Below are 10,065 nucleotides of genomic sequence, written 5' to 3' on the forward strand. Positions count from 1 at the left end.
GTCACTAAGGTCAGCCCCAATTCAAAGAAAAGGGAATTTGCTGGGTGCAGTGGCTCACACCTGTAATCCCAGCACTTTGGGAGGTCAAGGCAGGCAGATCACCTGAGGCCAGGAATTCAAGACCAGCCTGGCCAACATGGTGAAACCCTGTCTCTCCTAAAAATACAAACATTAGCCAGATGTGGTGGTGCATGCATGTAATCCCAGCCACCTGGGTGGCTGAGGCACAAGAATCACTTGAACCCTGGAGGCGGAGGTTGCAGTGAGCTGAGATGGTGCCACTGCACTCCAGCCTAGGTAACAGAGGGAGACTGTCTCACAAAGGAAAAAGGAAAGGAAAAGGAAAAGGGAAGGGAAGGGAAGGGAAAGGAAGAGAAGGGAAGGGGAGAGGAAAGAAAGGAAAGGAAAGGGGAGAGGAAAGGAAAGGAAAGGGACTTATACTCTACCCCTTGAAATGCATTGCAGCATTCATCTACGGGGAGGGAAGGAAATGTCGGTGTCTGCTCTCTTCAGAGGTAGTTTACCTTGGTCACTCACTGAGTGACAGATCACAAACAACCATGCAATGAACAAGTAGATCTTGAGCTCCTGCCTCACACAGGCCTTCAGGAAGTGTTGCGGAGCACCAAAATGCATAAGATGTGATTTCTTGACAATTAGGATTTTTTGAGGGTTTGAAGAGGCAGAAATTGTGGTGGAATTGAGAAGGGGTGTTTCTTTCTCAGAGTCTTGAAGCCACCTCACAGGAACAAAAGAAAGCTGACCACAGACACCTACCAGCATCCCGTGGGTACATGATGGGAGGCATCAGTGGGAGGAGTCCCGAAGGAGGACTCAGCTCAAGGCTTCCAGAAGGAAGAAGAACACAGGTGTCACCACCTGACTGAGGTTGGTGCCTCTAATTTGAGATAAGTATCTTAAAAGGGCTAAACTGAAAATGTCGTAGGAATAAGTATGTCAGCATGAAAATGACTCTGATTGTAAAATGCAGCAGACAGCTTCTCCTACTAAGAGCAGGATATGTGGAGGGAATGCTCCATATGCCTAGAGGAGCAGGCCAGAGGAATTCCAGCTGCCCCCTACCCCCTATGCAACTCCTCTTGTGAATGGCGAGAATGGCGCCAACCACTCCCCATGGCCCCACCTCTGTTCCTGAGGGTAGGAGGATTCTTGTCCCCTTCGTACCATCCTTGGCACTGAGAGCGATGCTGAAGAGAGTGGGATGCTCATATTCTCACAAACGGACTGCAGGGTGGTACAGATGGCTGGATGCCCAGTACTACATCCATTCTCCCCTTTTTCTTTAGTAATAGAACCACTGAACCTTAGCTGGATAAGTAATAAAACCACTGGATAATCTTGGCCTAACATGGTGATATGATTTGGCTCTGTGTCCCCACCCAAATCTCACCTTGAATTGTAATCCCTGTAATTCCCATGTATCAAGGGAGGTACTAGGTGGAGGTAATTGGATCATGGTGTGGTTTCCCCCATGCTGTTCTTGTGATAATGAGTGACTGTCATGAGATCTGATGGTTTTATAAGCATCTGGCATTTCCCTTGCTTGCACTCACTCTGTCCTGGTGAGCTGTGAAGAAGGTACCTGCTTCTCCTTTGCCTTCCACCATGATTGTAAGTTTCCTGAGGCCTCCCTAACAATGCAGAACTGTGAATCAATTAAACTTCTTTTCTTTATAAATTACCCAATCTCGGATATTTTTTCATAGCAGTGTGAAAACAGACTAATACGCACAGCCATTAATAGAAAAACTACATTTTCCAGCATGCCTTCTAACTAGGTATGGTCATGTGGCTAGGTTCTGGCCAATGGAACACAGGTGGAAGTTGTTGGAGAAAACGCCTTAAAACGGGAACAGCTGCAACATCAGCCGCAAGATACTCTTTTACCTTTCCACCTGCCTGGAACCTGGATGTGGAACTGCAGTGTGGACCTTGCAACCTTGAAGAGAACGACCTTGATAATGGATGGTGAAGCAAGAAAGACGAGCCTGAGGCTGGGCGCAGTGGCTCACACCTGTAAACCCAGCACTTTGGAAGGCTAAGGTGGGCAGATTGCTTAAGCCCAGGAATTTGAGATCAGCCTGGATGACATAGTGAGACTCCATCTCTTGTCTCTACAAAAAAATTTAAAAAATAGCCAGGTCTGGTGGTGCATGCCTGTACTCCCAGCTACTCCAGAGGCTGAGGTGGGAGGATCACTTGAGCACAGGAGGTGGAGGTTGTAGTGAGTCATGATTGTGCCACTGCACTTCAGCCTGGGCAACAGAGTGAGACTCTGTCTTAAAAAAAAAGGCGGGGGGGCATGGGTGGGGAGGCCGGGTGTGGTGGCTCACGCCTTAATCCCAGAACTTTGGGAGGTTGAGGTGGGTGGATCATGAGGTCAGGAGCTCGAGACCAGGCTGGCCAACATAGCGAAACCCTGCCTCTACTAAAAATACAAAAATTAGCTGGGTGTGGTGGCACGCACTTGTAGTCCCAGCTACTCAGGAGGCTGAGGCAGGAGAATCGCTTGAACCCAGGAGGTGGAGGTTGTGGGGAGCCAAGATGGCACCATTGCACTCCAGCCTAGGTGACAGAGCAAGACGGTCTTAAAAAAAAAAAAAAAAAGATAGGAGCCTAAACACTGTTGACATTGTGGCATATTCATCTGCAGCGTGATGGGCAGTTCCAGGACAGTTGACATGTTCCCACTGCAGAAACCACACGGGTTTCTCCAGCACCACTGAAGCTTGCTCAGCCCGTGTAGAGTAGCCTGGACATACTGGGGCTTTATTTTCCTGAGGACAACCTTCAACCAATGAGTGCCAGGAATCAGTGAGTAACTGCCCACCTGTTTTCCCCCCTCACCGGATAATTCTGAAGCATCTTTTACCCAACTCTGCAGAGGATCCCTGCAGGACTGAGCCTGGTGCCCGCAGTGATCATCTGCACTTCGATGCACCTTTCCTTGGCTTTAAGCCCTGCGCCGTTTCTCACTGCTCCACTACTTGGAATCCTTCCCAAACAAACTATCCATACCTGAAATCTACTTTTACATAAACCCAAGCTAAGACGGTGGAATATTGCTTCATTTTGAAGTCAGTGGGAGCAATCAAAAGCTTAAACAGGGGCTTGGATGTATGTGGATTGGCAGCTGAGGACCCCAGGGGTGGGGGGGCCAGAGACTGGAAACAGGTGAGTGAGGGGATGAACACCCTCATGTCTGTGAGGGAGGATGAGCGTTAACCCGGGTCAGTGAAGTTCTGTCTGACCCAAGGGACAGTCAAGGTGTGACCTCGTGAATCACAGGTGCGAATAACCAGAAGGAGGATCCTTGGGTATGTTTGGGGTTTTGAATTTTTTTTTTTTTTTTTTTTTTTTGAGACGGAGTCTCTTTCGCTCTATCGCCCAGGCTGGAATGCAGTGGCACAATCTCACTGCAACCTCTGCTCCCCGGGTTCAAGCTATTCTCCTGCTCCAGTCTCCCAAGTAGCTGGGACTACAGGCATACGCCACCACACCCAGCTAATTTTTTTGTATTTTTAGTAGGAACGGGGTTTCACCATGTTGGCCAGGCTGGTCTCGAACTCCTGACTTCAGATGATCCTCACACCTCAGCCTCCCAAAATGCTGGGATTACAGGCGTGAGCCACCGCACCCGGCCAATATTTTTGTTTTTTAAAAAATGTTCTCTTTCCTCTGCTCCCTAGTTTTGCCTTTTCTGGGATGCTCCAGAACTCTAGGAGGACAAAAAAGCCCTTCATGTCTAACATTAGAGGAAGGCAGCATCCTCCAAAGAAGAGTGACTCACCCTGACCAGCTGGCAGAGAAGCCCAAGGCCAGGCCCTGGGACGTGGAGAGCCAGTCCCAGCCTGGTCTGGAAGGAGGCGTGCCAGGGTGGCAATGATGCATCACCCACGTGGTTTACTGGCCTTGACTAACCTGACCATGACTTAGCAAAGCTGTGAGGTTTCCCAGTCCAGGCCAATATGGGTGTGTGGGTAGAATACAGCCAGCATGGGGAGGCGAAGGCCTGAGCAGCATGCCAAAACCGGGAACTTGTGGCCTCCTTCCCCATCACCACAGCCCCTCTCCACCCTTCCTCACATCAGCCGCTGCTTCCCTGGTCATCCCAGGGATGGGGGTCTCCAGTGCAGCCCACTCCTCGTCCTGGTATTACTCCAGTACAACTCCAATCTGACCTACAGTTTTGGTGTTTGGCATGGCAGGGGCGTGATCCCTACTACATACAACCAGTGAGTCACAGACCTTTGGTCCAGTCTGGGGACTGGTCACTTCCTGTCCTTCATATGAGCTCCCACAGAACCTGGGTCCTGCCCCAGAGCCCAGGCATTGGACAGGCCCTGGCCTTAACCCGGTTATCTCAGAGGCATCCCACATGTGTCCAGGACACCTGGGAAGCTGGTGGTAGTGAGGAGTGAAGAGCAGTAAGCGGCCTCTGCTCTGGCCCCCTGGCTTCCTGCAAGCCAGGAAAATAGGCCCCACTCACAGCCACTTCTCCCCTGCTGGCTAGCCTCAAAGAGATCATTAGAGGGACTTGGCTGCCCATAACAACAAGGGCCATTGGTGAAAACAAGCAGCTCAGGGAAATTGATCATGGAAATCACAGAAACAGAGATTTCTCTGTTCCCATCCCCTAAGATCACCAGTGCCCCTGCTCCTGACAACTGGTCACCTCTCAGCCAACATCTGAGCCTGTGGTGTCCCTTCCTTGTGACAGAGTTCATGATACTCATGGGTTATTTCAATGCATTGGGAAGTTAGTCTTTTTTTTTTTGAGAGATGGGGTCTTGCCATGTTGCCTAGGCTGGTCTCAAACTCGAGCTCAGGTGATCTTTCCCACCTCGGCCTCTCAAAGTGCTGGGATCACAGGTGAGAGCCACCACACCTGGCTGAGGAAGTTAGTCTTTATAATGAGACTAAACCTGCTTTCCTATATTTTTCATCTTTTCATGTGCTTATTGGATATTTGCATTTCATTCATGAAAAAAATTATATCTTTTTGGTTTTTGTTTTTTTTAATAGAGATGAGGTCTCACTTTGTTGGCCCAGGCTGGTCTCAAACTCCTAAGCTCAAGTGATCTTCCCACTTCGGCCTCCCAAAGTGCTGGGATTATAGGCATGAGCCACCACGCCCGGCCCCTGGTATTTTTTTAATCTGTTCAAGTATCTGTACTTTGGTTTTCTTTCTTACTACAAATGCTATCTTTGTTTTCAACTCTTTTTTTTCTTTGATCACCTTTTTCAAAAATGTCCATTTTATTATCTTTCCTTCATTGAATTAGCATTTGGTTCGATTGATAAAATTTATTATTGAGTTTTGTTTTCATTTGATTTCTTTTTGTTTTCATCTTTAGTAATTTTTGCTTATACTTCCTTTGGACTTATTTTGCTATTCACTTGTCAGCCTCCTAGGTAGAAAATTTAATTTACTTAATGTCAGTCTTTTTTTATTTTGAGACGGAGTTTCGCTCTTGTTGCCCAGGCTGGAGTGCAATGGCGTGGTCTCGGCTCACCGCAACCTCCACCTCCTCGGTTCAAGCGATTCTCCTGACTTAGCCTCCCAAGTAGCTGGGATTACACCCATGCCCCACCACACCCAGCTAATTTTGTATTTTTAATAGAGACGGGGTTTCTCCATGTTGGTCAGGCTGGTCTCGAACTCTCGAACTCAGGTGATCCACCTGCCTCGGCCTCCCAAAGTGCTGGGATTACAGGTGTGAGCCACTGCACCTGGACTGATAATGTTTTTGTTTTTGTTGTTTTTGAGATGGAGTCTTGCTCTGTTGCCCAGGCTGGAGTGTAGTGGTGCAATCTCAGCACACTGCAACCTCTACCTCCTGGGTTCAAGTGATTCTCCTGCCTCAGCCTCCTGAGTAGCTGGGACTACAGGTGTGCACAACCATGCCTGTCTAATTTTTGTATTTTTAGTAGAGAGAGGGTTTCACCATGTTGACCAGGCTGGTCTTGAACTCCTGACCTCAGGTGATCCACCTGCTTTCAGCCTCCCAAAGTGCTGGGATTACAGATGTGCACCACCACGCCCAGCCAGTCTTTCTTGTTTCGTTATCTGTGAGCCTGTGGGTATGCATTTTCCTAAGTACCACTTTGGCCACATTTTCCAGATTTTGACATGTAGCTCTCTAATTATGTTTTATTTCTAGGTTGTAATTTGTGTTTTTATTTCCCCTTGAAACCAAGAATCATTTAGAAACTTTTATAAAAATTTCCAAGTTAACAAATTTTGGGATAATTTTTTGGATTTTTGTTATAAAATCTATTTCATCGTGGTCAGAGAATACACATGTATGTGTACATCTGTATGTATATGCAGCTTGTATGACTTTTCACTTTTCTGTAACTTTAATCCACCTGTCTCAGGTCTGTTCTCCGATCCCCCTCAAAGAAAGCTTAGTTCCTTTTTCACAGGATGTGCCATTAAATATTTCATAGCAGGCCGGGCACGGTGGCTCACACCTGTAATCTCAGCACTCTGGGAGGCCGAGGTGGGCAGACCACTTGAGGTCAGGAGTTCGAGACCAGCCCAGCCAATATGGTGAAACCCCATCTCCACCAAAAAACACAAAAATTAGCCAGGTGTGGTGGTGCACGCCTGTAATCCCAGCTACTCAGTAGGCTGAGGCAGGAGAATCCCTTGAAACCGGAAGGCAGAAGTTGCAGTGAGATGAGATCACGCCATTGCACTCCAGCCTGGGCAACAGAGCAAGACTCCATCTCAAAAAAAAAAAAAAAAATTTCATAGCAGCTACTTAGTGATTCCTGTTGAGGGGGATGGAGGAGGATTATGAAGTCCTCCCCTGGAGAATTTTGGTCCTCTGGGGCCTTCTTAAGCACTCAGATCCACCAGCCTCCCTTCCTCCTCCCCAATTACTGTGTTGAGACAGGATAGGAAAAACTGCTCTAAGTTACACATTCACAGTAGGACAGCCGTGGTGAGCCTTCACTGTCCTGGGGTCCATGTCTGAAGACACTGGAGTCTCTCAATGTCCCTCCCTAGTAACTTATGAAGCCAATATGGTGCTCAGAATGCAGGGAGCAGAGCATCTCCTCTCTCTGTCCCTGGAGACTATACTTCTCTTTATGTGCTTCAAAGCTAGTATTGTATTTTTCGTAGCTCAGTCCATAAACCAAAGCCCCAAGCCAGTGTTGCCCACATTGTGTTCCATAGAATACCAGCGCTGTAGATATCAATAGGTAATATACAGTTCTGTTTAGGGACTGCTGATTATTTATTTATTTATTTATTTATTTATTTGAGACAGGGTCTCACTCTGTTTCCCAGGCTGGAATGCAGTGGCACGATCAGGGCTCACTGCAGCCTCGAACTCCCGGGCTCAAGTGATCCTCTCACCTCAGTCTCCTGAGTAGCTGGGACTACAAGCATGCACCACCACACCCAGCTGATTTTTTTGTATTTTTGTTTTTAGTAGAGACAGGGTTTTGCCATGTTGCCTAGTCTGGTCTTGAACTCCTGAACTCAAGCAATTGGCCTGCCTTGGCCTTTCAAAGTGCTGGGATTACAGGTGTGAGCCACTGTGCTTGACCTAGGACTACTGATTTAAACAAAGAGAAATTTACTTCTTTACCATGGGCATCCAGGTCTCTGTATTTTCTAGTGCAAAAATTGACTTTTTTTTTTTTAATTGAGACAGAGTCTCACTGTGTTGTCCAGGCTGGTCTTGAACTCCTGGGGTCAAGTGATTCTCCCACTTCTGCCTCCCAGTGTGCTGGGATTACAGGTGTGAGCCTCCACACCCAGCCACATAAATGGCCTTTTTTTTTCTTTTTTTTTGAGAAGGAGTTTCACTTTTGTTGCCTAGGCTGGGGTGCAATGGTGCGATCTCGGCTCACTGTAACCTCTGCCTCCTAGGCTCAAGCGATTCTCTCACCACAGCCTCCCAAGTAGCTGGGATTACAGGCACCCGCCATCATGCCTGGCTAATTTTTTTGTATTTTTATAGAGATGGGGTTTCATCATGTTGGCCAGGCTGGTCTTGAACTCCTGACCTCAGGTGATCTGCCCGCCTTGGCCTCTCAAAGTGCTGGGATTACAGGTGTGAGCCACCACGCCTGGCCTATAAATGGACTTTCTAAGAGGAGGAAAAAGCACAGTGGTGCTTCCCAAACTAATCTGTAATAGAACCCTCTTAAGAACACCAGGTACATGTTCTGGAACAGATGCTGTGTACCCCCTAATGCCCTATTTTCAAGTATACTCCTGTGAAGTCTCTTGTTTTGGTTGAACTTTATTTAGCCAATTGTTGAAATTGGTCCTTTGCTCCATCCTGTCAGTGGGTTTGTATCTTGATTCCCCAATCCAGTGTTTCAGCTTTCCCCTGAGATTCTTACTGTCAGCAAATCAGATCAGCCTGTGACCTATGTTCTCATACAATGCATAGATAAGCGCTTGTAAAAGGACAGGAGCAAGGACAGAGCCATGTTGTGTGCCTCTGAAATAGTGAGGACACACACATTCATCCCATAGAATGACTTTGATTGATTGATAAGGGCAGCCTAGGCTAGCACTTCCCAGCCTTCCTTGTGGTGAATCACCTGAGAATGCAGGATGTGACTCAGGGAGTTGGGGTGGGTCTGAGATTCTGCATTTCTCACAGACTCCCAGGTAATGCCGATGCCGCCAGTTCTGAAACTACATTTTGAGTAGCAAGGTACTAGAGCACTGCATTGAAAGGGATCTGAGGCTACATCTGCACTCAGTGGGAAAGAGTGTTGTGATCAATTAGTAATGTCTGCCACAGGTAGAGAAATGAGCTGTGAATAATGTGCCATCTTTGCCCTACAAGTCTATGTTGAAAATGATGCATTATTCAAGAAAGAGAAGAGAAAAAGCAAGGTATTGATACCATAATATGTTACACAAGCATGAAAATGAATGTCTTCATATTTTTGATAGCATAAATTCCAGGCTGTATTATGTTTTTTAAAACGCAAGTTTGGAGAATAAACTGTATACTATACTCCCATGTGTTTACAATAATCAATAATCATATACTCTGACAATGCCAAGATTTGACAAAGGTAGAGAGAATGGGAACATTTTTATACTACTGGTGAGAACATAAACTGATATGGCTTTGGAAAACTATCTGGTATTATCAGTAAAACTGAAGACACACTCTATAACCCAGGCATCCTTCTCATTCACATGTGCACCAAGACCCATGGATAGAAGCACTGCATGTAATAGCCCCAAGTTGAAAACTCAAGTGTCCCTCAAAAGGAAAATTGATAAATTGCGGTATATTCATAATGAAATACTATACAATAATGGAAATGACAAAACTCTAACTATATGTGGATGAATCTGAGAAACAAAATGTTAACAGAAAAAGACAAGACACAAAAGACAACACAGCGGGCCAGGCACAGTGGCTCATGCCTGTGATCCCAGCACTTTGGGAGGTTGAGGCAGGCAGATCACTTGAACTCAGGAGTTCGAGACCAGCCTGGCTAACCGGGTGAAATCCTGCCTCTACTGAAAATATAAAAACTAGCTGGGCTTGGTTGTGTATTCCCGTAATCCCAGCTACTCAGGAGGCTGAGGAAGAAGAATTGCTTGAACCTGGGAGGTGGAGGTTGCAGTGAGCTGAGATTGTGTCACTGCACTCCAGCCTGGGTGACAGAGCAAGACTCTGTCTCAAAAAAAAAAAAAAAGACAATACACTGTACACCATATGATTCCAGTCTATACATTTCAAAAATAGGAAAACCTATATTATTTGGGGATGTGTACACAGGTGCTAAAACTATTCTTTTTTAAAAGGCACAGAAACAGGGATGGGTGCAGTGTCTCATGCCTGTTATCCCAGCACTTTGGGAGGCCAAGGCTGGAGGACTGCTTGAGGCCAGAAGTTCAAGACTAGCCTGAACAATATAGCAAGAAGTCATCACTACAGAAGATTAAAAACATTAGCTGGCTGGGAGCAGTAGCTCATGCCTGTAATCCCAGCACTTTGGGAGGCCAAGGCGGGTGGATTACCTCAGGTCAGGAGTTTGAGACCA

General features: G+C 46.8%; 1 long non-coding RNA gene across 1 annotated transcript; it reads left to right on the forward strand.

Moving 5' to 3' along the window:
- The first annotated feature begins 416 nt into the window (after positions 1–416).
- LOC129052099 (uncharacterized) lies at positions 417–3,343 on the forward strand. The gene is made up of 3 exons (XR_008516866.2): positions 417–888; positions 1,818–2,064; positions 2,675–3,343. It is a non-coding gene; the product is annotated as an uncharacterized LOC129052099 (long non-coding RNA).
- The last annotated feature ends 6,722 nt before the right edge of the window (positions 3,344–10,065 follow it).

Source organism: Pongo abelii, chromosome 21, assembly GCF_028885655.2.
Source record: "Pongo abelii isolate AG06213 chromosome 21, NHGRI_mPonAbe1-v2.0_pri, whole genome shotgun sequence".
In the NCBI taxonomy this organism is placed as follows: Eukaryota; Metazoa; Chordata; class Mammalia; order Primates; family Hominidae; genus Pongo; species Pongo abelii.